This window comes from Physeter macrocephalus, chromosome 14 (assembly GCF_002837175.3).
Source record: "Physeter macrocephalus isolate SW-GA chromosome 14, ASM283717v5, whole genome shotgun sequence".
NCBI lineage: Eukaryota > Metazoa > Chordata > Mammalia > Artiodactyla > Physeteridae > Physeter > Physeter macrocephalus.
In genome coordinates, this window is record NC_041227.1 from 119387904 (window position 1) to 119413690 (window position 25787).

At 39.7% G+C, this 25787-nt stretch overlaps 1 protein-coding gene across 10 annotated transcripts in view; it reads right to left on the bottom strand.

Moving 5' to 3' along the window:
- KANSL1 (KAT8 regulatory NSL complex subunit 1) overlaps nucleotides 1-25787 on the bottom strand; it is a 179972-nt gene that overhangs the window by 140424 nt on the left and 13761 nt on the right. For 9 of the 10 annotated variants that reach the window (XM_055090712.1, XM_024130015.3, XM_024130010.3 and 6 more), the window contains exon 1: nucleotides 12823-12907. The exons of the other annotated variant lie outside the window; for it this stretch is intronic. The gene's annotated coding sequence lies outside the window, so the exon portion shown is untranslated. Of the gene's footprint in view, nucleotides 1-12822; nucleotides 12908-25787 lie in introns of those variants that run through there. 10 annotated transcript variants of the gene reach the window in all.

Below are 25787 nucleotides of genomic sequence, written 5' to 3' on the forward strand. Positions count from 1 at the left end.
TCTTTCCCATCAACTCAATATCCTCTTTCGAACTGATACCAATACACAGTTGATACTGGCAATGCAAGGAGGCACGTTATCAGTGCCAGATGATTAATACAGCATATGAGAGTAGATGTAGCCTACTACCCAAAAGCACTACAGTTAAGTCTCAGAAATAGCAGGAAACAGCCTCCCTCTGGGGACTCAAGCAAGGGTACAGATGTTACACAGCTTCCACAAAACTTACTGAGGAAAACCCATGTTCACACAGCTCACGTAAAAAGAGGGGTGTAATTAACATCACACCACAGAAGGTACTTAAGCAGTAAACATACCAAGGTTATTTCAGAATTATTCAGTTCTTAAAAATTCACAACTTAAAGAAAAACCTGCTGACTCAAATCCCCTCTCTTTCAAGATTTCTCTGACCCTCTGCAAGCACTCCGAGAACTTGCCATTAATCACATACACCTCAAAAGCGAATTTATTTTGCTTACACTCCCTCCTTGGTCTCAATATCCCCCATAGGATGCACTGCAAAGAGTAGTTACTAAAACAATTGACTCAATAAATAGGGAAGGGGAAAAGTGAAGTCTTCAGAAGAAACTCCATTCCTAACTCCTAAATCTTTTATCTTTCTGCACCAAAACTGCTGTTAAAAAATATATATTAAAAACTACACCCCTCTCCCTTCATTAACTTGAAACGCTGTGCTGAGATGCAATATTACTCCCAAAGACACTCACAGATAAGGGGAGCTGGTCCAGGTTCACATCCTGGCTCCACCTGTATTTAAATTATTTAACTATTCTGTTCCCTCAATTTCCTCATCTGCAAAAAAAAGAGCTGACCTCAGAAGGCTGCTGTGATGATTAAATAAAATACTTTCAATTACTTAACCTAGTGCCTGGCACAAGCACCCATTACTTGCACTGTTATTATAACCTATAGACAGAAAGCAAATATTACTGAAACGAAAAAATGTTAAATGAAAAAAAAGGTGTTAAAAAATAAAACATATACTATGACCTCATTTCTGTTTTAAAAAGTAGTTGATAAGATTCTTTTGTCTTTTATTTTCTGGCTTATGTAACGTTTCCACCATAAACATGTATTGCTTATATAATAAAAGGGCAGGAAGCAAAAATAACGCAAATTCTTAAAGAGCCAAAAAATGTGAATAAGGCAAAATATCACAATAACTTTCTTAAATTTAACATAATGAGCAAAATGTTGATTGAAACGATTCCCATCCCACTTGAATCCCAAAAAACATCACTACTCAACAATTCAGAGCAGAGAAAAACTGTCAGACTTAAGCAGTTTTACAAAAACAGTTTATGATAAATCACCTTTCTCCAAAGAATACAAAGCATTAAAAGCTATAATTACTTACTAATCCTCATAACAACCTGGGTGGTAGGTTTCGGGCTGGGATTATAATTTCCAATTCACTGGTGAGGACAGATAGTAAAGTTATATTGTACATTCAGAATAAAGGAACCTAAAATATTCCTATTTTTTAGTTCATCTAATAAACCACAATCTGACAAAAAAAAAAAAAAAAAAGATGGAGCTAATGTACCTGCTGTCACTGACATAAATTAAGATTCAGCAGTAAGCTTGAAGAGACAAAAAGAAGGGCTATCTTATCAAGGTCCTTTAAAAGGCTATAAAAGTTGGGGCTAGGTAATAACAGTTTCCCTCCCAGTTCCAAGGAAGCATTTTGGGGACTGGAAGATGTCAAATGGGTTCAGCAGGCAAACACATTTAGGAGAAACTTCCTTGATGAAGATTCACAACACACTTCATTATACTGAATACTCAAATATTTGCACCTTTAACAAATAAACATCTTTTTTCCATTACACCTATATCTTGCAGAACACTGTTCTGAGGGATACAAGTTAGAATAAAGTTCAAATATGCGACCTCTAGGGTCCCTTCCTGTGCTTATGATTCTACTATTATAAACTGCAATACAGATTCAAGAACAAACTTCCACCTAACACAAGCAGCACTGGGAAGCCAAAGTACACCACTAGGACAGAGTTCCTCAACATCAGCACTACTGACTTGTGCCAAATTATTTTTCGTTGTGGAGGAAGGGGATCTCTCCTGTGCACTGCAGGTGGTTTAGCACCATCCCTGGCCTCTACATGCACTAGATGCCAGCAGCACTCTCCTCTCCTATAAATTATGACAACCAAAAACGCCTCCAGAAATGGCAAATGTCCCCCAGGGGGCAAAATCACAACCCCCAATTGAGAACCACTGTCTAGAGATAGATTCTCTCTATAGCTACAGATGTCTGTACATACATATATATTTCTGTATGTACAGATTTCCAGAAAGCACACATATCTGGCTGCTTCAAATAGTGTAAGTCAAAACTAACTCCACACCTGCAAATGAGAACCACGCCTTACTCCCTGTAAATTCCCAAGACAGGACTCCAGTTACACAAGAATAAACTGGCAGCATCCACCTTGCAAAAATGTTGATAAGCTGCCGGGACCCAAAGGGAAGGGTTTGGCCATTTGGGTGGCCAACAACTGCACTTTCACTGAAAACAGAAGCAAAAATCAAATGGGGGAAAAGAAGTTTGCCCATAAGGTGGCTTCTACTAACCTCTTCCCACCATTACCTCATTACTCTGCACAAAACAAAGAAAGAAACAGGCAGAGGAAGGATGGTTAGGGAAGTGTCTGTGAAGTTATCAAAATTTCAGCTGAAACTTGAAAATTAGCTAAAATTTCATTATGTAGAAGGCTGGGGTAAAAGAAGGGTAATGTGGCATTCTAGTGAGAGGAAAAGGCACGGAAAAAGGCAAAACTGCGGGAAAACATAGGATATCCTGGAGATTGAAAGAAATAATCAATTTGCTTAAAATATAAAGCATATTGTAACAGAGAAAACACTATAGAAAAAGGTGAAAAGGAAGTTTGAAGCCAGATCATTAATGGACAACCTTCAATAGCCAGCCTTTACTCAGACTTAAAGGCAGCAGAAAGTCATTAAAGGCTTTTCAAATGGGGAGTGACACATGAGAACTGTGCTTCAGAGAGACCAGATGGGTAGGACAGATTAAAAGAAAGTAAAAAGTCAAAGACCAATGAAGAAGCTACTGCAATAATCCAGATAGGATACAACAAGAATCTCAACTAAGGTGTTCACCACAGTGGAATGGTCGAAGTCTCCTCCAGGCTTTGGAAGGGCCTAAAGTCTGCAGAAGGGCCAAATAAGTGACATAAACAGCAAAGGTAAAGGCTCTTAAGAAACGAGAGAAGGCTCTTTTCCTTCATACTTTCAGCTCCTTTATGATAAAAATCTCTCATTTATTTCTCATAAAGCTGTACAGGTGGGGGGGCTGTTCAGTTTTGGGGTATCCTCTCCTTTCCTAACAGTGCCAGCCCAAACCCAGCCCGCGTCTGCATCAGCTCACATCTAAATTATCATAACAGCTTCCTGACTGATGCCTCAGTCCTCTAATCCATTCCATAATCCATTCTTTTTATCGCCTCTCTTCTCTACTCTAGAATAACTCCTAGTACCTTTCTCATGAGTCCAAATTCTCCGAGATGAAACTTAAAACAATATCAAAGCAAGTGCATCAGTTGGCTTAGACCTAGAACTCCCTACCCCCGGATTCAACTCCATTATCTTTGTCTATGCTGCTGCCTCTACCTGGAAGGTCCTTCTACCCTTTAAGCCCAAAACTTAATCCTTCAATACACAGCATCTCCATAACTTTTCCAGAATATTCAGATTCACATCACTTTCTTCCTGCTTAAATTGTACAATGCACTTAAAGTCATCACTCAATTAAAATCATCTGAATGTTCCCTAGTTGTCAATTTATTAATATTAATTTATTCTATTTCCGAGACAGGGGAAGTTCCTTAACATCCCTCTTTGCATGCTCACTAACTTTATCTGGCTAGAGCTTGGTACATAGTAAGCACTGTGAACACTTATGACAGGGCTGGAGTAGTCAAAGAAGACCTAGAGGTAGGCTTTCACATATAAAATTGTGCTAAGCAGAGAAAGATGAGGAAATTCTAATCAAGAATTTGATTAGACAATCAAACGCAATTATTATTTTGACACAATCAAAATAATAGGGAAGGATTTGGGAGATGATCCACAGAACTTGGATGAACCAAGTGGTACATGTGGCAGCTTCTCAAGAAAGAGAGGGAAAAAGCAGCTATGCAGTGCTTCGTGATGAAGTACCAAAAGCTACGTTATGGCACACACTGGGAAGTATTTTTTGTATTTCTTTTACAAATGTGGATTTGTTATGGAATACAACAGGGAGTGGGCAGCAAAATTTTTATTATAAAACAAAGAAATAATGTGGACCTCACCACCCCAGTCCCTAACACTTTCTATGCCAACAGGGCAGGGCTTCTTAGGTTTTATAATTACTAAGGGAATCATAGCTCTGGCTGGAGAATAGGTTATTATTATGATTGCTCTAACATTCACTAAATGCTCTAATGTTCACTAACATTAATTGACCTTTTACTGCGTCAGTCACTGTGCTAAATGTTTTACATACACATTCTCATTTAATCATCACAATAACATTATAAGACGAGTATGTACTCTTATTCTCATTTTCAAATCTCTAACTGTAAGGCCCATGCTTGCTTTCTTTTTTTTTTTTTTTTTTTAAATTGAAGTATAGTTGAATTACAATGTTGTGTTACCACTATATACAAGGCTAGGTTTAAACTGGAAGGAGCTTAACTACTAGACATGAGGTTTTTGAATTTTAGTCTTTATGGGAAAGTCAATGAGAAATACCAACTGATTATCTCCGATAGACATTTTATTAAAATGCCTACAGCATTCAAAGCCCCACACCAAGTGTCTATAAGGACGACATGGACCAGTAAAGACAGACACTCACTGTGATCAGGGAATCCTGGGGGGACATTAGGGGACCCTCACAAAGGCTGAGAGGGGGTGGGGTCACAGAAGGCTTCCCGGGGCAAAAACATCTAAGTTGAAACCTAAAGAATAAGGAGGGTCCAGTATCGCCCATACAGCTACTTCCAACACCCCTACCCCCAACACCAAATCCAAAACCAATTCTTGCCCCTCAACATGCCCTATGTGAATGAATCCCAATCCCAATCACTGATTTACTATCTGCCATAGACATCTTACTTAAACATATACTAATACTTAAACATATACTAATACCAGACAGGAATAACAGGAAGACTATAGGAGTTCATGGTCTAATGCCGGAGACACCAAGAATTATAGCAGTGTCATCAATGCCAAAGATAAAAAGATAGAAATTAGGTGTGAAGGTAAACCCAGATGATAAAGCACTGTTTTTCCTGAAGGGATCAAGCAAGGCTTCAGAAGGAGATGACATTCTGACTGAATACTGAAGGTTAAATAGGGAGGATTCAATATAGAATGATAGGCACATTCATTGCATCCTTAATACCACTGCCTTAGTTCAGAACCTCTTGCGTATTACAGTAATCCAGGCAGTAGTAATCTCCCAACTGTTCTTTCTTCCTGTCTCAGCAAGCCTTCAATCTAGTGCCCACTACCAAAATGATTACTAGAAAAGAAAGAGGAAAAAAGGGAAGAAGAGAGGGAACATAAATCCAACCATGTTGTGCTCCTGCTTGAAATCCTTCAGTGACTCTAGGGTAAGAATGAACCCAAACTCCCACACAACATTTATCTGCCCCCCTTTTACACTCAATCTCATCTCCAACCTGTCCCCACCTTAGCCACCTGAATCTTATTTATAGTTCCAGACTCTTCCATACCCTTGCACCTTTGCTTTTCAAGTTTTATCTCAAGATCACACGCTCTTTAAACTATTCCCCATTCATTCCAGGTGAAGTTAGAGGTCCCTTCCACTCTAGGGTCTAATATGCACTCCCATGACACTCTGGGCAACAGCTCATAATGGAACATAAACACCTAGTTTTGTCCCCCTCCCGCCCCAATCCCGACTGTATATTTCTTAAAAGTAAGGTTATGACTTGTTTTATCTCTACCCTTACATGTAGCACTGCGCCTGGCAGAGAGTGGACCAATACATGTTAGCTAACCTGAGTAGTCTATGCTGAATGCATCAGATGGAGATCCACTATAAAGTTAATGGGGGTGTCCGATCATAAAGTAAAAACAATCTAACAATAAGCAGGAACGGGGCTTCCCTGGTGGCTCAGTGGTTGAGAATCCGCCTGCCAATGCAGGAGACACGGGTGCGATCCCTGGCCCGGGAAGATCCCACATGCCGCGGAGCAACTAAGCCCATGTGCCACAACTACTGAGCCTGTGCTCTAGAGCCCGCGTGCCACAAGTACTGAAGCCCACGCACCTAGAGCCTGTGCTCCACAACAAGAGAAGCCACTGCAATGAGAAGCCCGCGCACCGCAAGGAAGAGTAGCCCCCACTGGCAGCAACTAGAGAAAGCCCACACTCAGCAACGAAGACCCAACACAGCCAAAAATAAATATAAATTAAATAAATAATTTTTAAAAAAAAGAAGCAGGAACCAACTGAATCTCAGACAGACTTCAACTACCTCAAGTTCCGGTCATTTACACTGCCAAGCACATGCACTCAGACTGACAAACTTTAAGTTACTTTTTAAACTACTAAATTTGGCTACATAAGCCTTTTGAAGGCAATACCTATCAAAATTTTAAATGCAACTACTCAGACTTTTACCTAGAAACTGCACTTCTAGCAACCTATCCAACAGAAATATTCTCACAGATACATAAGAATATATGCACAATTCTTCTGCTGAAGACAGTTCCTTTACTGATGAACGGTAATACAAAAAAAAAAGCTAAACTTAAAAGATACAATAGAATATTTTGCAGCTATTAAAAAAAACTGCTGATGTGAAAAATCTCTATGATATATAACTAAGTGAAAAAAAAGACCAAGCTACGAAACAGGTAAGATCATGTTTGTATTTAAAAAATAAATAAAACTGTTTTGAAGCATAACTACATATCAAAATATTTATTCATGTTTATCCTATTTCTATCCTATCACTGAATTCAAGTTTCCTACCAGTTTACCTCACAAAAAACAAAGAAAGGAAAATGTATTTTTATCTCATCTCTTCCTAGCAAACTCTAATAATACAAGTGTTTCTGAACAATACTAAAATTGAAGATTTCTTGAAGGGTCCAAGCAATTCAAAAGCAAACAAGTTCTTCTTAGGTTGGGGGTGGGGGTAGGGGATGAGGAAGGGGTACCTCACCAAAGTCGAGGGATCTCACTGAATCAACCTATCCCTTTAGAATACTGAATTAAAGATTAACTACAAAAAAACAGCAATCCATTCTCTTCTGAAATACGCTTAAAGTCTTCAAACATCCTCAGTTCTCCATGGCAATATATGAGCAGTTTAACGAAACTTTCCTGACAGTTCAACTTATCAGACCAGTATTTCTGCAAAGCCTCTAATGCTAGCAAACATCAGAAGCTAAACTAATTAGTTTTTAGCCTCTATCCCTTCATCATACCCTCCAGTGGAGGTGCTAGTAAGCAGTCACAAAGGTCAAATAGCAAGGGAAAGCCTAGATATCAGTTTTTAGCAATTTTTGGTTTAATGCCCTAACAACAAAATTGTAATTCATCTTTATTATTCCCAAACACTTCCCCTCCAACTGAATTTAACCAGGTCTGACCCTAAGCTGCTCCCTTTTTAAAAAGAAATTAACGGACTTCCCTGGTGGCACAGTGCTCAAGAATCCGCCTGCCAATACAGGGAACACGGGTTCGATCCCTGGTCCTGGAAGATCCCACATACCGTGGAGTAACTAAGCCCGGGCGCCACAACTACTGAGCCTGCGCTCTAGAGCCGGTGAGCCACAACTACTGAAGCCCGCGTGCCTAGAGCCCGTGCTCCGCAACCAGAGAAGCCACTGCAACGAGAAGCCGGAGCACCACAACAGAGGAGCCCCTGCTTCTCCGCAACTAGAGGAAACCCACGCGCAGCAACGAAGACCCAACACAGCCAAAAATAAATAAATAAATGTATTTAAAATATATATATATATAAAGAAATTAAATGGTGAGGGACTCTATTAAGTTTGATGCCACTTAAGCAACTTTTTTCCAAACAAGGGCGAATCTGCTGTACTTAAAATTCAGAGTGAGATCTCATTTGGGATTCCTGGTTCAAGTAACAAGAACCAGAGTTTTTGATAACATTTAGATAAAACTGCACTGAATTTACCTCCACCTTACATTTCCTCACTCTCAAAAGCTTGGGGAGAAACTGTATTTTTAAAAAGTTAGAACTGGGGGAAAAAAAGGAAAGTTTACAGTCAACAACAATAAAATATATAGCTAAATAATTCCCTAGTGGGCTAGGGCATTCAAATGTTACAATTTTATAGAGCTAGTTTAAAATCTTAGAAAAGCAAGGCTTGCAGAAGGTTAACATTTATTAAGCAGCTATCCGTTGCCAGAGACCACTACCCAACAGAGAAACAAGAATTTAAAAGGTATCTACCTTGAAGGGCCTCTCTTGACATAATGGTTTAAAATCCTCATATACAACATATACGATCCTTAAGTTTTTCTTTCAGACTACCAAAGTTTGTTTTTCATTCATAAATATGAACTGTGCTCTCTACTTTGAAGTCGGTTTCCTCACACCCTACATTTTTGCTTTACTTTTATTTGATTAAAGACAAGAAAAGCTTAACACACAAAGAAGAAAAACATCTACTTCAGTTCTTTTTGGAGACCAAGCTTTTTGGTAAATCATACCTATCAGCTTATTTTCTCCTATACATTTTACCCTACATCCTAAAAGACAGGCACAGGGCATAATGCAGGAACAAATGATAACCGAACTAATAAATAATAGTGACCCTCCCAATCAGATATACTGGTCTTTTCCTATGAGCCACAATTCTCTCCAAAATCTGCAAGTGACACCCAAGGACACCACTTTCTTTCTTATCTCTTCTTGTGGCCTTCAAATATTGGTGACCTCTATCACAGTGTAATATTTGTCTTTTTAAATTCATATTGTCTTTTCTAAGCATTACTGCGGTTCACTGAGTTTTGATCTTACATTTCAGGGAATGGGAAGTACTGATGAAAGTGTCTTGTTTTGTGTCATGAATTATCACACTCTGGCAGGAATATTTTTGCACGGCTTTTAGTATGCCCAGAGGCTAATATGCAATTTATTATGATAGAAACTATAATTTAAACATACATCTTCAGAAGCAACATGAAGACTCAAAATCCAGACAATATAGATTTCCAAGAAATAGCTAAAGTCCTTTTTAGGGAAAGGACGTGGTCCAAGTACTCTGCACTGTCACAGTAAAAAGGCCAGGTGTTTGGGGCCATTTTATTTGAGTCACCTGCACCTGTACTTTTTCATAAAGTGATCAAGTAAAAAGGCACTAATGTAAAATATGCTTCCTGAGACCCAGAACAATCTAACCAATCAAGGCAGAAACTTACTTAAAATAGAGAAAGAGGGCAAAGAAAAGGTGCTTTGAAACTCTAAATAAACCACTCAATAATGAGATTTGCTCTGGGGCAATCAACCGAAGACCACATACTTAGTCTGCACTAGTTCCTCCTTTCCAAACTCAAGGGGATGGAAAGATGTTTGGGGTTAAAAAAAAAAAAAAAAAAAAAAAAAACCAATTAAAAAAAAAAAGTCTCTCTCTCTCTCCAGGAAGGAAATCACTTAATTTCTGTGTCTAATGACCTCGCCAAGAAGAAAAAAATAACCCCTACCAAACCCCCCGCCCAAGGAAGATGACTCAATATAAGAGGAATAAGCAATATTCTTTAAACACAGTACTTTCAATGACTATTATTTAGAAAATCCAACATGGATTAGTAAGTTTTTTCACATTTTAAAATTGCTTTTCTAGTACTCTAACAAGGTAACTAAGCTTTACTCAAAAAAGTTCCTAACTAGAACCACTCAATACTAAAATACCCTCTCAAATCAGCATCATCAACCACAATGGCCCTATGTTTACAGATTACGTGAGTCAGGTTATATCAAACAGAACAAATCTATAACTTGTTACTCACTTTAAAATACAATTAAAATCTGTGATCAATCCAATAAAATCCAGGGTAGTAGAGACACTGGTTACAGTGTAGCATGACTAGAAATGGAAAGGTACTGGCAGTGCTTGAAGAAGAAAAAAATAGTTATCTTCCCTTCTTCTCACCTTGATAAAAGTGAGAAGTGAACTAAGGCTTACTCATTTTCTAGCTTCCAGAATTTTCCTCAACAGGATAATGATAAGTCACCTAACAATCAACGTGTGCTCTGCAGGTTTAACCATAGGAATAACATGTGTAGGCAGGAAGAAAATCTTACAAAGATTTAACATCTCACTTTGGTAAAGCACAAAAGTCAAACACTAAAATTCTGAATAAGACTTTCAGGAAAGATGCAGCAACACTTCTAAATACCTCACTTAAGTAGATTCACAAAGATAAAAGGACCAAAACCCCACCATACCTCAAGGCTCTATCAATACTTAATTGATCACTCTTAGGTCTGTCTACAGACATAAATCAAAAATACTTTTTATATACTTAAATAAGGCAGTCATCAGAGACCAATCATCTTTACCACAATACAGATGTTAAGAATCTTTGTCACATCCATGTTTCCCTCCAAGTGGTACACACTTGAAAATTAAAAAATTGACCACCTCAAATCATGAGATCACTAACAAATACATCAAATATGCTAAAGGTCAAAGGAATTGCATACTGTGTAGGATAAACCTAGCGGAAATCGAAATCAGAATTCCATGACTGAGGATAGTTATCCCATATTTATAATACATTTTTTAGATTCCCAAGGGATGAGCATTTTTACCTTGCCTTATTTTTAGAACTACACATCACACTGCACATATCACATGACATGATGTAACTGTTAGCAAAGAAAATGGCCCAAAACCTTTGAAAACATACATGGTAGAGGAAACGAATCAATGCACACAAGAATCACTATATTTCATATTTACTTTTTGAAATTTTTTGAACACACAACAGATCTTTTTTCAAATTGGAAACGCGGTTAGTAAGCTCTGTAGAAACAACACAGAAATGTATTCGGTATTTTATAAAATAGGAATTTACCCAACTATGGGGAAAACTGATATGAAGAAACATAATAGAACAACATTCTTCTAAATCTATAGGATTAGCAGAAAAAATTCTCTGGATCAAAAACGCAACAGAAACATAATGAAATACCTTCAGGTAGAAAACAATTATTACTCAAAAGTGTTCACTGTTGTTGCGAGAAAAGAAAAATAGTTTTAAATGACAAACATGTAGACAATTGAAAATTTCTAAATTGGTCAGACAGTATGCTAGAAAAAGAACTAAGTATAGCCTGTAGAAGGGGGGAGGGGAAAACACACCCACTTAAGCCCTTGTAAATAGTGGTTACTTTAAAGGACCCAAAAAGCAGGGAAAATACTAGACTATTCTGAGAAATGGAAAACATATTCCAATGTTCTACTTTCCATACCTGAAAGTGCTTTAGAAACGAAGTTCAGTAACAACCTATAACTATATCATGATTATGCAAGGCAAAGATTATGTAATTTTATCGTTTATTATAAATGTTCTCCGATTTTAAAACTAAAAAAACTAAAACGTTTTGATCTCTCTAATGGGGAGGAGAGAAATTCTCCTGGGCTACAATTTAAAAATATAAACACACACCCCAAAACAAACAAAAAAACACAATGATTGCTAGCCACGTGACAAAGGAGATGGCAACACCAGGACTGTGAATGGAGGGGAGGGAGGCGAGGCAGGAGGACTAGAAAGATTTCTCGGAACTTTGGGGACCTCGGGATTCGGGTCTCCCGACCCTTAAGGTACCAAACTCTAGCCCGACTAGTTGTACTGTTAACACTCTCAAGTAGTTTATTAATAGGTCACGAAAAATGCTCCAGTGACCTCCAGAATAAAGGGGGGAAAAACGGAGGAGGAGGAAAGAGAGCAATTTAAAGTGGCGCCATCATGTCACCCCTTCTCCCCTGAGGCAATCAATAAGCAATAGTTAAGTAACGTGTTTCTCCAAAAAAACCACACTGGGATCCCGACAACGGAAAACAAAAGGATTTTTAAGTAAAACATGAGGGTAAGGCTGTTTATCCTATGGAAAACAATCAAATTATTTGCTGAGAATCAAAAGACAGTCAGCCGGAAAACAGGCCCCCCAAACTCACTTAAAAGCAAATAAACGTCTCTTCCTCTTTAGTTTAAAAAAAAAAAAAAAAAAAAACACGTCCGCCTGAGGGAGACTAGATCTGAAAACGTAAGTGACCTCAATTTACAGGCAACAAAAATAAATAAATGAAACAAGTAACCATCTCACTAAACAATCAGAGTTGTGATACACACCGTGAAACGCGCAAGATGTGTGTTTCGGCCAGAGAAAGGCCTTTTGCAGTCAAAAGAAGTTCAAGGCGAGAGCAAGAGTTTGTTTGGGTTTTTTTTTTAACCGGAATAAATCGTGTTCTTAAGGCCGCATTTTTAAATAGAACGCCAAATGAAAAGCTGGCGAACGAGGCGGCAGCTGGTGGGGAAGGGCCCCCGCACACCCCCGCCCTTGGGGCGACTCCCAGCCTCGGACCCGCAGCGGGGAAGCCCGGAGAGGCCATTTAAAGTTCCGGGGATTTTTCCTGCCCGGCCCTGCCTTTCTAGTTACAACTAACAAAGAGAGGGAGAAATGGGAGCCACAGGGAGAGCGAGGAGAAGGAGAAAGGGCAGCGGGAGGAGGAGAGGAGCAGCAGCAGCAGCACCTACCACGTGATGGAAGAGCGTTGCCCGGGCGGATTCAGCCCCACAAAATGGGCGCAGTTTGCAAACAGCCCCCGGCCTGGGCGCCGAGGGCCGGCGGCGGGCGGGGGCGCGCGGCGGCGGCTCCGGCCCGGGCCCGCCGCTCTCCTCCCCCCCGGCGCCCGGAGCCGCCCTGACTTTCCGGGCGGGGGGGCGAGGCAGAGGGGGAGGGGAAGGCGGCGGCGGCGGGGAGCGGCCGCTTTTTCTTCTCTTTCGGGCTCTTTCTCCGGCCTTCCTCGGCTCCGGCGGGGCCTGGGCACGGCCGGGGACCACAGCCCGGCCGGGAGGACGGGCGGGCGGGGGCAGAGAGTGAAGCCGCCCCCCCGCCCCGCACAAACAAGCGCCGCCGTCTGCAGCCCAAGCCCGCACCCCGGCCGCCGCCCCCGGACGCCTCTTCCCGGCCGGGGAGAGCGCTCCAGCCGCCCCCCGCACCGCCGCGGCGAGACGAGTCGGCTTCGCTAAGGTGCTCGGTTCTCCCGCCGGCTCGGCGAGCGGTGGCGGCGGTGGCGGCGGCACTGGGAAAATGGCGGCCGAGCTTCTTTTCCCTCCCCCCCCTTTAATCTGAAGCGGAGGGAGAATGGAGCGAGCGAGCGAGCGGGCGAGTGCCGGGGACACGGGGAGGAGGGACAGCAGCGCCTCCGCCGGCTGCGGCTGCGGCGGCGAAGGGCCGCTCCGCCCCGGCGCGCCGCCAGGGGGCGCCCACCGCGCCGCCCCCGCGAGCCTCCAGGAGGCGCGGCCGCCGCCGCCGCCGCCTCAGTCATGGCTCCTCGCCGCGGCCGCTGCTTCTGCACCTCCAGCTGCGGAGGCCGCGGCGCCGGGACCCAGCCGCTCCCAGACGTGCGGCAGCGGCACGCGGCACTGCGGCAGACGGGAGCAGACCCTCGCTCCGGCTGGGGTGAGGCTAACCTGAGGCACTGACGCCGTCACATTCCTTCCGCGCTTGGGCTGACAAGGCCGCGCGCCAGCTATGAGGGGCAAGGCAGGCTGGCGCGACAGAGCAAGAGGACGTGAGCGAGGAACTGTTTGTACTGGGTAGTAAATAGGCTACTGCCGTCGGTACCACATTATTCCAGGGCTAAACGTGCGTTGAATCAAATGGGGAGCTCCCTGACCAGTGAACCGCTTCCTGCCGCCCTTTGTCCTAGCAGCCAGCCTCCGTACACTGCAGCACGCCTGGGCACTAGCCCCAAGCGCCGCGATCCGCAGCCGCCAGGGTTAAAAAAAAAAAAAAAAAAAAAAAAGCGCACGTCCTCATTGCGCAGGCGCGGGCCACGGCCCGCGCCGGGCCAGCCCGGGAAGGGACAGCCGGGAGCGAGAGGGGAAGTGATGGCCCACAAGCGCCAGGCCCGCTGGGATCTGTAGTTTTCGTTAAGAAGCACGCGTCTGGTTTTGGGTGTCACGGCTTGGCGGATCCACCAAAGCAGGCAAATAGCATTACACAATGAGTATTTATGCTTCCTGTCTCCACCAAAAGGAAGTTCACTGCTATGCTAAAAGTTTAACAAAGAACTCCATAGAGAAACCCAAATCTCACAACAAAAAGCAAACTTCCACCTTCCTACCAGAGTTGGTTGAAAGTGGTGGCACTTTTATCATTTCTCATGACCAGTTTGTCAGTACGGTATTTTATTCCTTTTCCAAAATAGGGCCTTAAAATAATGGAAGATTTTCTAGATTAAAAAAATTCAGCAATATAATGCGAAGTGTCACATTTACACAAATTATAATCCACTATCCTTTAAAACGAAAGAAAAAGTTGCCAAAAGATGAATCCAGTGCTTAGAGGTTTAAAAAAGGAACTCTGGTATTCATCAAAATATTACTTTAAATTACAGAACAACAACAAGAAAAATGTTTCCAACAATTAAATCATCAAATGCAGCAGATGAGACAGGTATGCTCTACTACCAAAAAGGAAGATGAGAAACGCTCAATACTTTTTTGTGGCTTACCAAAACCAATATCCGGTGGTATGCGTCACTTCTGTTAGGCCAAAAAACAGCCCAACAGCTTGTCCTCCCACAAACTCTAACTCACTAGCTCCTACAGCATCTACACCTATATTTCCATTTGTACCCTTAAAATCACACTCTCAATCATAGTCATGGTTCTCAAATATCAAAAGAAAGTCACAGGGTCAAATTACACAAGAATAAAAAAATATATGTATACATATTTGTATACGCATCCAAAAGAGATCCTAGTCTTGGCTTTTTAAATTATGATCCTGGGTGGGGGGGGGGGTGGATTTAGTTGATTGAAAAATGTATACAGGCATCTCCACATAAATAGTTATTCCACAAAATACAGCAGAAAAGTGTTGAACACAATTCTAAAACCAATAGATGGCGAACTAGAGCCCTAATGTGAGGATTCTGAAATCCAAATGAGCAGAATGAAAATACCAAATAAGGCATAGCCCTTTGCAGTGTATACTTAAATATTATGTTCAAAGACACTCACCACAAAATAATTAATTTTACTACTGCTTCGATTCTTAAAACTCAAATATCAGATTTAATTAGGCCCCCAAATAACCAAGGTTATAAAATACATTCTTTTCAAATGATTAAGAGGTGGAAATGCTCATTTTTAAACATGCATTTTGGGTAAAAATAAATCCCCACTTTCCCCTTTTCTCATTGCTTAGCCCAAGAGTAGGGATTTCACAGTGTTTATGGCACTTAAATCAATTTGTTTTACATTGTTATCTTGAATCAGATGTCTTTCTGCTCAGACACCAATTTTTCCAAGTAGGGACATTCAAAGGTGAGCTACTACAGACACAAAAATCTTAGACAAATACATTTTCTTAAAATTTCCCCCCAAAACACAGTGGATGTCAAGGCTGATTAAAAACACACACAGGGGCTTCCCTGGTGGCGCAGTGGTTAAGAATCCGCCTGCCAATGCAGGGGACATGGGTTCGAGCCCTGGTCCGGGAAGATCCCACATGCTGCTGAGCAACGAAGCCCATGCGCCACAACTACTGAGCCTGCACTCTAGAGCCCGCGTGCCACAACTGCTGAAGCCCACATGCCACAACTACTGAAGCCCGTGTGCCTAGAGCCCATGCTCCGCAACAAGAGAAGCCACCGCAATGAGAAGCCCGCGCGCTGCAACCGAGAGTAGCCCCCACTTGCCACAACTAGAGAAAGCCCACACACAGCAACAAAGACCCAATGAAGCCTAAATAAATAAATAAATTTATTTTTTTAAAAAAACACATACTACTCATTTTCCAAATCATTCTTGGAATAATCATTGTGATTGTCCTCCAATATCCACTCTATCCTAGTAGATTAGTTTCAACCCATTCTCTTTGCCAATGATTGATTGGGAATGGGCATGAAATGTAATCCTGGCCAACGTGACATGAGTGGAAGCCCACTGGAAGGCCTCCAATAGAGAATTGTGAGAAAAGGTTCTTCAGTCCTAAAGATGAGATGAGGAAGAAACAGTCCCTTTTCAGGTAATGCTGAACATGACACTTCACAGTGTCATGTTCTGCTACAGTCACCTTACAGCAAGTCTGAAGATGCCACCAACATCAAAGAGGGCAGAATGGAGAACTGGCAAGTACCTTGGTCCTTGGTGACAGCATTAAATGATTATATCAAACAATCCTGACATCTGCAAGACTTCTGGACTTCCAGCTACATGAGACCAAGGTAACAACAAACATTTCTTTATTGTTTACGCCAATTTGAATTAGGTTTCCTATACCTGAAGTCAAAAACATACTGATTATTTTCTCATGTTTTAGAGTATTTGTATACTCTAAAATACTTTATGGATAATTTATATTGTCATATTTTATATAACCTATAGACCAGTCCTTTCCTCATATACACAACTCTGTACCCATCCATGTCTTTATCTATGGGTTCATTCTGCCCTGAAAAAGAGGACCATCCCTCCTCACCACCAATCCTTGTTCATTCCTCTCCCCCAGTCCACCTCTAATTTATTTTTCCTTCAAGAAAACAGTAATAAGAGAATTCCCTGGCAGTCCAGGGGTTAGTACTTGGCACTTTCACTGCCATGGGCCCGGGTTCGACCCCTGGTTGGGGAACTAAGATTCTGCAAGCCGGATAAATAACAGAATAGGAAAGAAAGAAACAGAAAACAGTAATAATAACAATAATGTAGATAATTGGCACTGTATTACCCTGCTCTTGGTTAAATGCTCTCTGTAATTCCTCTGAGGTTGTTTTCATATACCAATCTTGCCTCCTGAAGCCAGCCTCAAAGCTCTTAAAAGCAGGAACTATGATTATTCCAACTTCTCTGATTTATTACCCTGGTCTATATAATAAACATACTCCAAAAAGGCACTCTTTAACTTCTTCACCATATATCTTCTAACAACCCAGAAATTCCTAAGCAGAATATTCTATCACAAATTCAGTATTTCATATGTCCGAACCAATCTCAAAAGGACAAGGGATTATTCTGTGTTGTACTTAAAAAAAAAATTATTAAAGTAACTCAGGAGAGGAAGTCCTAAAAGCCTAAACCATTTAGTTTCAAAAGGACAGGGACCCAGTTTTTGTTATTTGCCATTGCATCCCAGGGACCTAGTCCAGATATCACAGAAATGAACACATCAATCTATATAAGACAATATTAAAATTACATCATGGAAGAAACATCTTTAAACTGAAATTGGTGCATGCTCTCATGTTAATATTCAGCCAGCTAAATATGAAGTAGAAAGCCAGGATAAACTGAACCAAAATTGGGAAATTTAAAAAGAAGAATTTTGGATATTAGAAGGAATATGGAAGGCCATCTAATAAAAACCTCCAGATTTTATTATCAGGAAAATGAAGCCAAGAGAAAATAGTTAGGAGACTGGCCAAAGCCAAAGCTGGAACACATGCTGGAATCCAGGTGTCAGTCTCCAATTCTCACTTTCCCCACTGTATCACCTGCCTTCCAGAGTTAGAGCCTCCCAACAGAAACATACTACTCACCTGGAGAATAAGTAGTGCAAACATGACAAAGGTATTAAACCTGAACAATACTACCAATTCAGTTTCACCAGTATCAAGATTTGGCCAAAGGTAAGTAAGAGAAAATCCTCACATTGATTACAATAAAGCGCCTCACATTGTTTACAATAAAGCACAAAGATCAAGATTTTTTTTCACGAAATGGAAGTCTCAACTAATTCACAATATCATATATTCTTATGTATTCAGTCCAATAGCAACAAACTTGCAGTAAGATTAAACAACTTAAGGCATTTGAAAAACTTGTCAATGACAAAGTATTATAAGAATGCATGGTATTCCTTAGTTTCAATCCCACCCCAAAACAAGATAATTTTCTTCCTCATACGAAAGATATATAGGCTCTGGAATTTAGAGAAAGATATTATCTTACCATCTCACCAGAGAAGTGATCCAATAACTCACTGAGAAGAAAAACTAATCTTTAGGCAGACTCATGATTTAACCGTGTTAGTACGGAGAACAGTAACTAAAGTTACAGATTAACCCTGAAAGCACTGCTCAATCTAGAAATAATTTATTTGGGGATATTTAAGAAGACAGTACTAAAATTCAACTGAATACAACTGTATCACTTAAAGAAACAAGTCAGGTTCTCCCAGGCCATCAGCTATGTTAACACTTAACATCCAAGACTGATGGTTTTCTCTTCTGCAGTCCCAGATTTCAAAGTAGCTACACAAGCACTGACTTCTAATACACGCAGTTTAACCAGAACTTTACATGAATATTTTAATAAAGTTTCTCAAGGAGTTAAATTAAACAAACATACAAAAAAACTACTGATTAAATAAACTGATTATTTAGGTGGATTTTAATAAATTCTAATGCTTTGAACTTTAGTATAGAATGTTTTAAAATTCTCCAATAATTAGAATTAACCAAAAAAGTTAATTGACCAAACATAACAGGAGTATTTTAATATACTGATTTTGCAGATAAGGCAATGTCAAATGAAGGAATCTGCCTAAGACCTAAACACTGTATCAGATAATAAATGTCAGAACATGCCCCAAATTTACCAAGAAACTGCCTGGCTTCTTTTCGAAATGATACGTAAAGGTAAACGTGGAGAACTTCAAGGCAGCTGTGAGCACCCAAGTTGTGGAGGGCCTGATAGAGAGTCAGAAGGGGAAAAAATGTTCACAGAGAAAAGGAGGCAACAAGTGCACAAGGCAAAAGGCATTTAAAAAAAAATTTTTAAGTGAGTTGCTCAGTCCAAAGTTAAGATGCAACTTCTAAAATCTTGCTCTGATGGCATAGTGAACCTAGGGATTATGGAGATAGCACATCACACCTGTTCCCTCCAATAGAGAGGCACACCATTCTTGGAAAGGACATTACTTTTTAATCCACTGATTCCTGGATTCCTGAACTGGGTTCTCCTGTAGTGTGCAGCATACAGCTATGGACTAGGAAGTAACTGAAGCCACTCAATAGACAGGAGACATCTTGCTGGAGTGTCGATTTAATCAAAGATTATAGTAAAATCAGATAAACTTTTGTTAAAATAAACACAAATATATTACAGAACAAAATGCAAAATTCTCATTTTTTCAAGATAGAGAAGGAGTCTTCAGAGAAATGCTCTTTTTGTGACAAGCTGCTTTGGACAACCCCGGATCTTGACAGTACTTGAGGAGAAGCATTTGTAGATAAATATGCATGCCCAAAACCCCTGAATGTGTAGTTCCTTTATACAGATGATGAAACCTGAAAACATCTAATGTAAAAATTGTTGTGGGTACAATATTATAAATGAGACCATAAGCTACTGAGAGAACATGACTGGAATTCAGGAAATGCTAAAGCCCCTGTCTTACCTCTTATATCTGTCACTCATTTACTAAGAAATCATATATAATTTTCTTAACAGCAATCTTTTTTCATTTCCGAATTAGACTGACAAAAATAATAGAACATAATATTCAGTATTTTCAGCCATATTCCAAATTCTCACAATCAAATTTAGAAACAAATTTATCTAACAAAATAGTCTCAAATGATCTAGCTCTAGCTTCAACTAATAGAACAACAACAAAAACAAATAGCCTAATGAAACTATATCTTTTATGGTATAAAGAAGAAAAAAATCCTTCTGTGTAGAGGAGGAGAAAACCTACTCACACGTCCTAGAATTTCTATGGTGGCAATGTCAAAATGTGATCTTGCTGGTAACATTTAGGCTAGGGCATTGCATTTTTATAGCATGACAACAGTAATACTTGTGTTCCTGCCTTGAATGACTTTCTTTGATTTTTCAATAAAACTAGATATCCCCTTAAAGCCCTATTATTAATTCCCAATCATTCATAAACATTTACTGAGTGTCTACTGGATGCTAAACACTATAGTACCTCTGGAAAAAAATGCTAAGTCACCATCATAAACTATGTGGTAGCCAAAAAAAAAAAAATCCTTTCTATTCACTGATATTTTAAACAGTAATTCAAAGCCAAGAAGTAGTAAGAGAACAATCAGCAAAATTTTAGTGCTTTATTCTTCCAATTCAACTCTCTTCTGGCCCTTTTGGGAAGCTTTTGTAGACCACCCTAAGAATGCTAAAATTAGGTGTTATTTATGGCATAACTAGAATGAGGTAACAAAACAAGTACCTCAAAAATAAAACTAAGAGAAGACGTTAAGGGAACCAAGTAGGAGACAAGGATCTGAAGTGCCAAGACTTGGAACCTCTGCCCTGAATGCCTCAAGATAGGGAAAAGGTCAAGAAAAGGAAAATTTGTGACCTAGTCCAATTGTATTTAATTCTACATCTTTCTTTTTTTAAAAAATTTTTTATTTATTTATTTATTTTGGCTACATTGTGTCTTCGTTGCTGCACACAGGCTTTCTCTAGTTGTGGCGAGCGGGAGCTACTCTTTGTTGCAGTGCGCAGGCTTCTCATTGAGGTGGCTTCTCTTGTTGCCGAGCACAGGCTCTAGAGAGCATGGGCTTCAGTAGCTGTGGCACGTGGGCTCAGTATTTGTGGCATATGGGCCCTGGAGCACAGGCTCAGTAGTTGTGGCGCACGGGCCCAGCCGCTTCGCGGCATGTGGGATCTTCCCGGACCGGGGCACGAACCCGTGTCCCCTGCATCAGCAGGCAGACTCTCAACCACTGCGCCACCAGGGAAGCCCAGCAGGCGGATTCTTAACCACTGTGCCGCCAGGGAAGCCCTACATCTTTCTTTCATTCTCAAATATTTGCTCTTGGCCCGTGGGAAGGCTTCTAGATTTCTTGTGATTGCCACAAATTTAATAACTCATAATTTCTTAAACATTAGTTGTATTAACTATTATCTTCATTCAGTAATTAGGCAATTAGAATTTACTATTGCTAAATGAATGTCCAAAATTAAACCAAAATTATTTCAAGATGAAGTGAGAATACATCTCAACTCATTTGATAAGGCTGTTATTACCCTGACACCAAAACCAGACAAAGACATCACAAGAAAACTACAGACCAATATCGTTTATGGATATAGATGTAAAAAATCCTCAACAAAACACCAGCAAGTGAATCCATCAACATAAGAAGGACTGTACACCTTTGCTAAGTGTGATTAATTCAAGGAATTCAAGGCTGGTTTAATATCTGAAAGTCAACTAATGTAATACATCATATTAATAAGGAATAAAAACCACATGATCATCTCAATTGATGCAAAAAAAGCATTTGACAAAATCCAATACCCTTTCATGATAAAAACACACAGGAATTGAAGGAGACATTCTTAACCTGAGAAAAGGCATGTATGAAAAACCCACAGCTAACATCATACTTAATGGAGAAAGACTGAATACTTTCTCCTTAAAACCAGGAACAAAACAAGGATGTCTGCTCTCAACACTTCTATTCAACATTGTACTAGAGGGCTTCCCCGGTGGCACAGTGGTTAAGAATCTGCCTGTCAATGCAGGGGACACGGGTTTGAGCCCTGGTCCGGGAAGATCCCACATGCTGCAAAGCAACTAAGCCCATGCTCCACAACTACCGAGCCTGTGCTGTAGAGGCTGCAAGCCACAACTACTGAGCCCGTGTGCCACAACTATGGAAGCCCGTGCGCCTAGAGCCCATGCTCTGCAACAAGAGAAGCCACTGCAATGAGAAGCACACACACTGCAACGAAGAGTAGCCCCCGCTCTCTGCAACTAGAGAAAAGCCCGCGCACAGCAATGAAGACCCAATGCAGCCAAACATAAATGAATAAATGAATAAATAAAATTTTTAAAGAAATATTGTACTAGAGATTCTAGCCAGGACAATTAGGCAAAAAAGAAGAAATTAAAAGCTTTCAGGTTACAAAGGAATAAGTAAAACTACTACAATTTGTACATGACATAATCTTGTATATAAAAAATCCTAAGGAACCCACAAATAAACTATTAGAGCTAATAAACATATCCATCAATGTTACAGAATTCAAGATCACTATACAAATAAATAGCAATTGTATTTTGATACAATAGCAACAACAATCTGAAATGAAATTAAGAAAACTCCATTTATAATAGCATCAAAAAGAATAAAATACTTAGAAATAAATTTAACAAAGAAAGTATAAACCTTATAATTTGAAAACTACAAAAATTGTCACAAGAAGTTAAAGAAGTCCTAATTAAGTGGAAAGACATCCCATGTTCATGGATCAGAAGATGTAACTTTGTTAAGATGGCAATACTCCCTAAATTGATCTACATATTAATTCAATTCCAGAATATCCAAAACAATCTTGAAAAGGAAGAACAAAGTTGAAGGACTCACACTTCCTGATTTCAAAACTTAATTCAAGGCTATAGAAATCAAAACAGTGTGGTACTGGCATAAGGATAGACATATAAATCAATGGAATATAGTTTAAGAGTCCAGAAACAAACACTCACATTCACAGTCAATTGACTTTTGACAAGGGTGCCAAGACAATTCAATGGGAGGCAAGTGAGGTGGGAGTGGGGGTTGGATAGTCTTTTCAGCAAAAGGTCCTGGGGCAACTGGATAGTCACATGCAGTAGAATAAAGTGGGACCCCTATCTCACACCATACACAAAAATTAACTCAAAATGTACCATAGACTTAAATATAAGAGTTAAAACCATAAAACTCCTAGAAGAAAACAAGAATAAATCTTCATTATCTTGGGTTACACAATGGTTTTTAGACATGGTACCAAAAGCACAAATGACAAGAAAAAATAAGTAGACTGAACTTCGTCAAAATTACAAAATTTTGTGCATTAAAGGACCCCATCAAGGGACTTCCCTGGTGGCGCAGTGGTTAAGAATCCCCCTGCTAATACAGGGGACACAGCTTCAAGCCCTGGTCCGGGAAGATCCCACATGCCACAGAGCAGCTAAGCCCGCAAGCCACAACTACTGAGCCTGCGTGCCACAGCTACTGAAGCCCACGAGCCTAGAGCCCGTGCTCCACAACAAGAGAAGCCACCACGACGAGAAGTCCGTGCACCACAACAAAGAGTAGCCCCTGCTCACCACAACTAGAGAAAGCCCATGCACAGTAACAAAGACCCAATGCAACCAAAAATAAATTAATTAATTAATTTTAAAAAAAAAGGACCCCATCAAGAAAATGAAAACAGCCCATGAAATGAGAGAAAATATTTAAAATTCATGTGTGACAAGGGATTTGTATCCAGAATATATAAAGAACACTTAGGACTCAACAATAAAAAGACAATGGACCGCAATGAAGAGTGGCCCCCGCTTGCCACAACTAGAGAAAGCCCTCACACAGAAACAAAGACCCAACACAGCAAAAATAAATAAATTAATTAATAAACTCCTACCCCCAACATATAAAAAAAAAAAAGACAATGGAGTTTAAAAATGGCAAAGAATGTGACAGAAATAGACATTTATCTGAAGATACACAAATGGCTAATAAGCATATGAAAAGAGCCCATCATCATTTGCTATCAGAAAAATGAATTCAAAACCACAATGAGATACCCCTTCACACCCACCAGCATGGCTATAATCAAAATGATAGACAATTAGAAGTGTTGACAGGATGTGGAGAAACTGGAACCCTCACAATGGGGTATATATCCATACAATGGAACATTACTCAGCCATAAAAGGAATGAAAAGCTGATATATGATACAACACAGATGAACCTTGAAAACATGCTAAGTGAAAGAAGCTAGTCACAAAATAGCTCATACTGTATGATTCCATTTATATGAAATGTCCAGCAAGGACAAATCATAGAGACAGAAACTAGATTAGTGGTTGCCAGGGGCCAGGGGACAAAAGGAAATAGAGAGTGACTACTAATAGATATAGGGTTTCTTTTGGGGGTGTTGAAAATGTTCTAAAATTAGTTTGTGGCGATGGATGCACAACTCTGTGAATACACTAAAAAAAAAATTGTATGTTTTAAATGGGTAAATTTTATGATATGTGAAATGACTATCAGTAAAGCTGTAAAAAAAAAAAAAAAGATGAAGCCAAAATAATACTTAATTTCTAAACAACTTCACTGTGCAAAAAAAATGTTAAACTACTTGTAAAAATATCAGAAGACAAGCCTTAATTCTGCAATTTATTTCCACTTGAGAGATTACCTCAGAGCACTAATATGCTTTCATGTTACACTTGCAACCTCATTGCCAGCAGTATATATAAGCAAAAATTAGGTCCTCGTCAAACTCAAGTTATTCAACTTACTCAAGTAAATTATTCTAAATTACTTTATGTAAGAATGAAATGAGGAAGATACAACATGTCATAGATAAAATCAGTCATCTATAGGAATGATACAAACTAGGACATCAGTAAGCCAGTGAAGAGTTTAAAGAACACAAAATCCTATTCCTGGAAGGGTTATCTTGAGTGAGATAGGATTGGAATGTATTATTATTATAAAACCTTAAACAAAAGTAGCAATATTATACTCTGCCCAAAGAATATTATAACAGATGGTTGGCAAGACTTCTGTAAAAGGGTAGTTCAAAGAGAAAAAACTTGGCATTGTCATTTCCAGTTCTACCTGGAGTATAAAGAAAACTGCCCTGGTTCACAAATACAGGATCTGAGAGGAAAAGTATGTGCTGAACAGGAAAGACTATGCTGATCAGTCAACTCATTTCCGAGCCAGATTGATCATTTTATTTTTGCCCCTATAAATCAACAATTTATTTTTGTTTCATGGTCCAATCAATACAGATGTGATTAGCAGATGAATCTGTCCCCTAGCAATCAACAGACTGATGTGATTAATGCTGGACTGGCATTCAAGTTCTAGTTCTACCACCAAGCAGCGACGTGACTTAGGGCAAATGACTTCACTGCTCTCAGTTTCCTCATGTAGAAAACAAGACAGCCTGACTAACTTAAACCAAGGTTTCTTTTCAACTCTAAAGTTCAATGATTCAGAAACCTGAAAACTACAATAGTAACAATGATGTGTGGTTCAAGAATCTGTGTGTTCAACACTACAAAACTTCTTTGAAGGGAACTGATATAAAAATTTAAATAACACAATAAATGCTTTCTCAAAAAAAAATTAGAACCTACTAAGACATACACATATAATAGAACTTGGTTCTAAATTATAATCAGAAACTGACATATATGACTCACTAGTAATAGAGATAAGAAACACACTTAACCAATATTCTGTAAAGTCAGGAAAAACTAAAAATGTATTATATGGTTACCCAATTTTAGAAGGAAGACCTAGACTTTGGCTAGATAAAACTAAAGTTATGTTTAAAAGGCAAATGTCTAATACAAAGCATAGAGATGGACTTTAAAAATACTTGACTGTAAGAAAGCAAAAAAGTCATATGCTCAAACAAAATGTTTAAATTGCTAAGTAGTGTGGGGGGAGGAGAGGAGAGTAGGGGTGGGGAGAGGAGAAGGAAAATAACTTTTCTCAAAATAGACAAT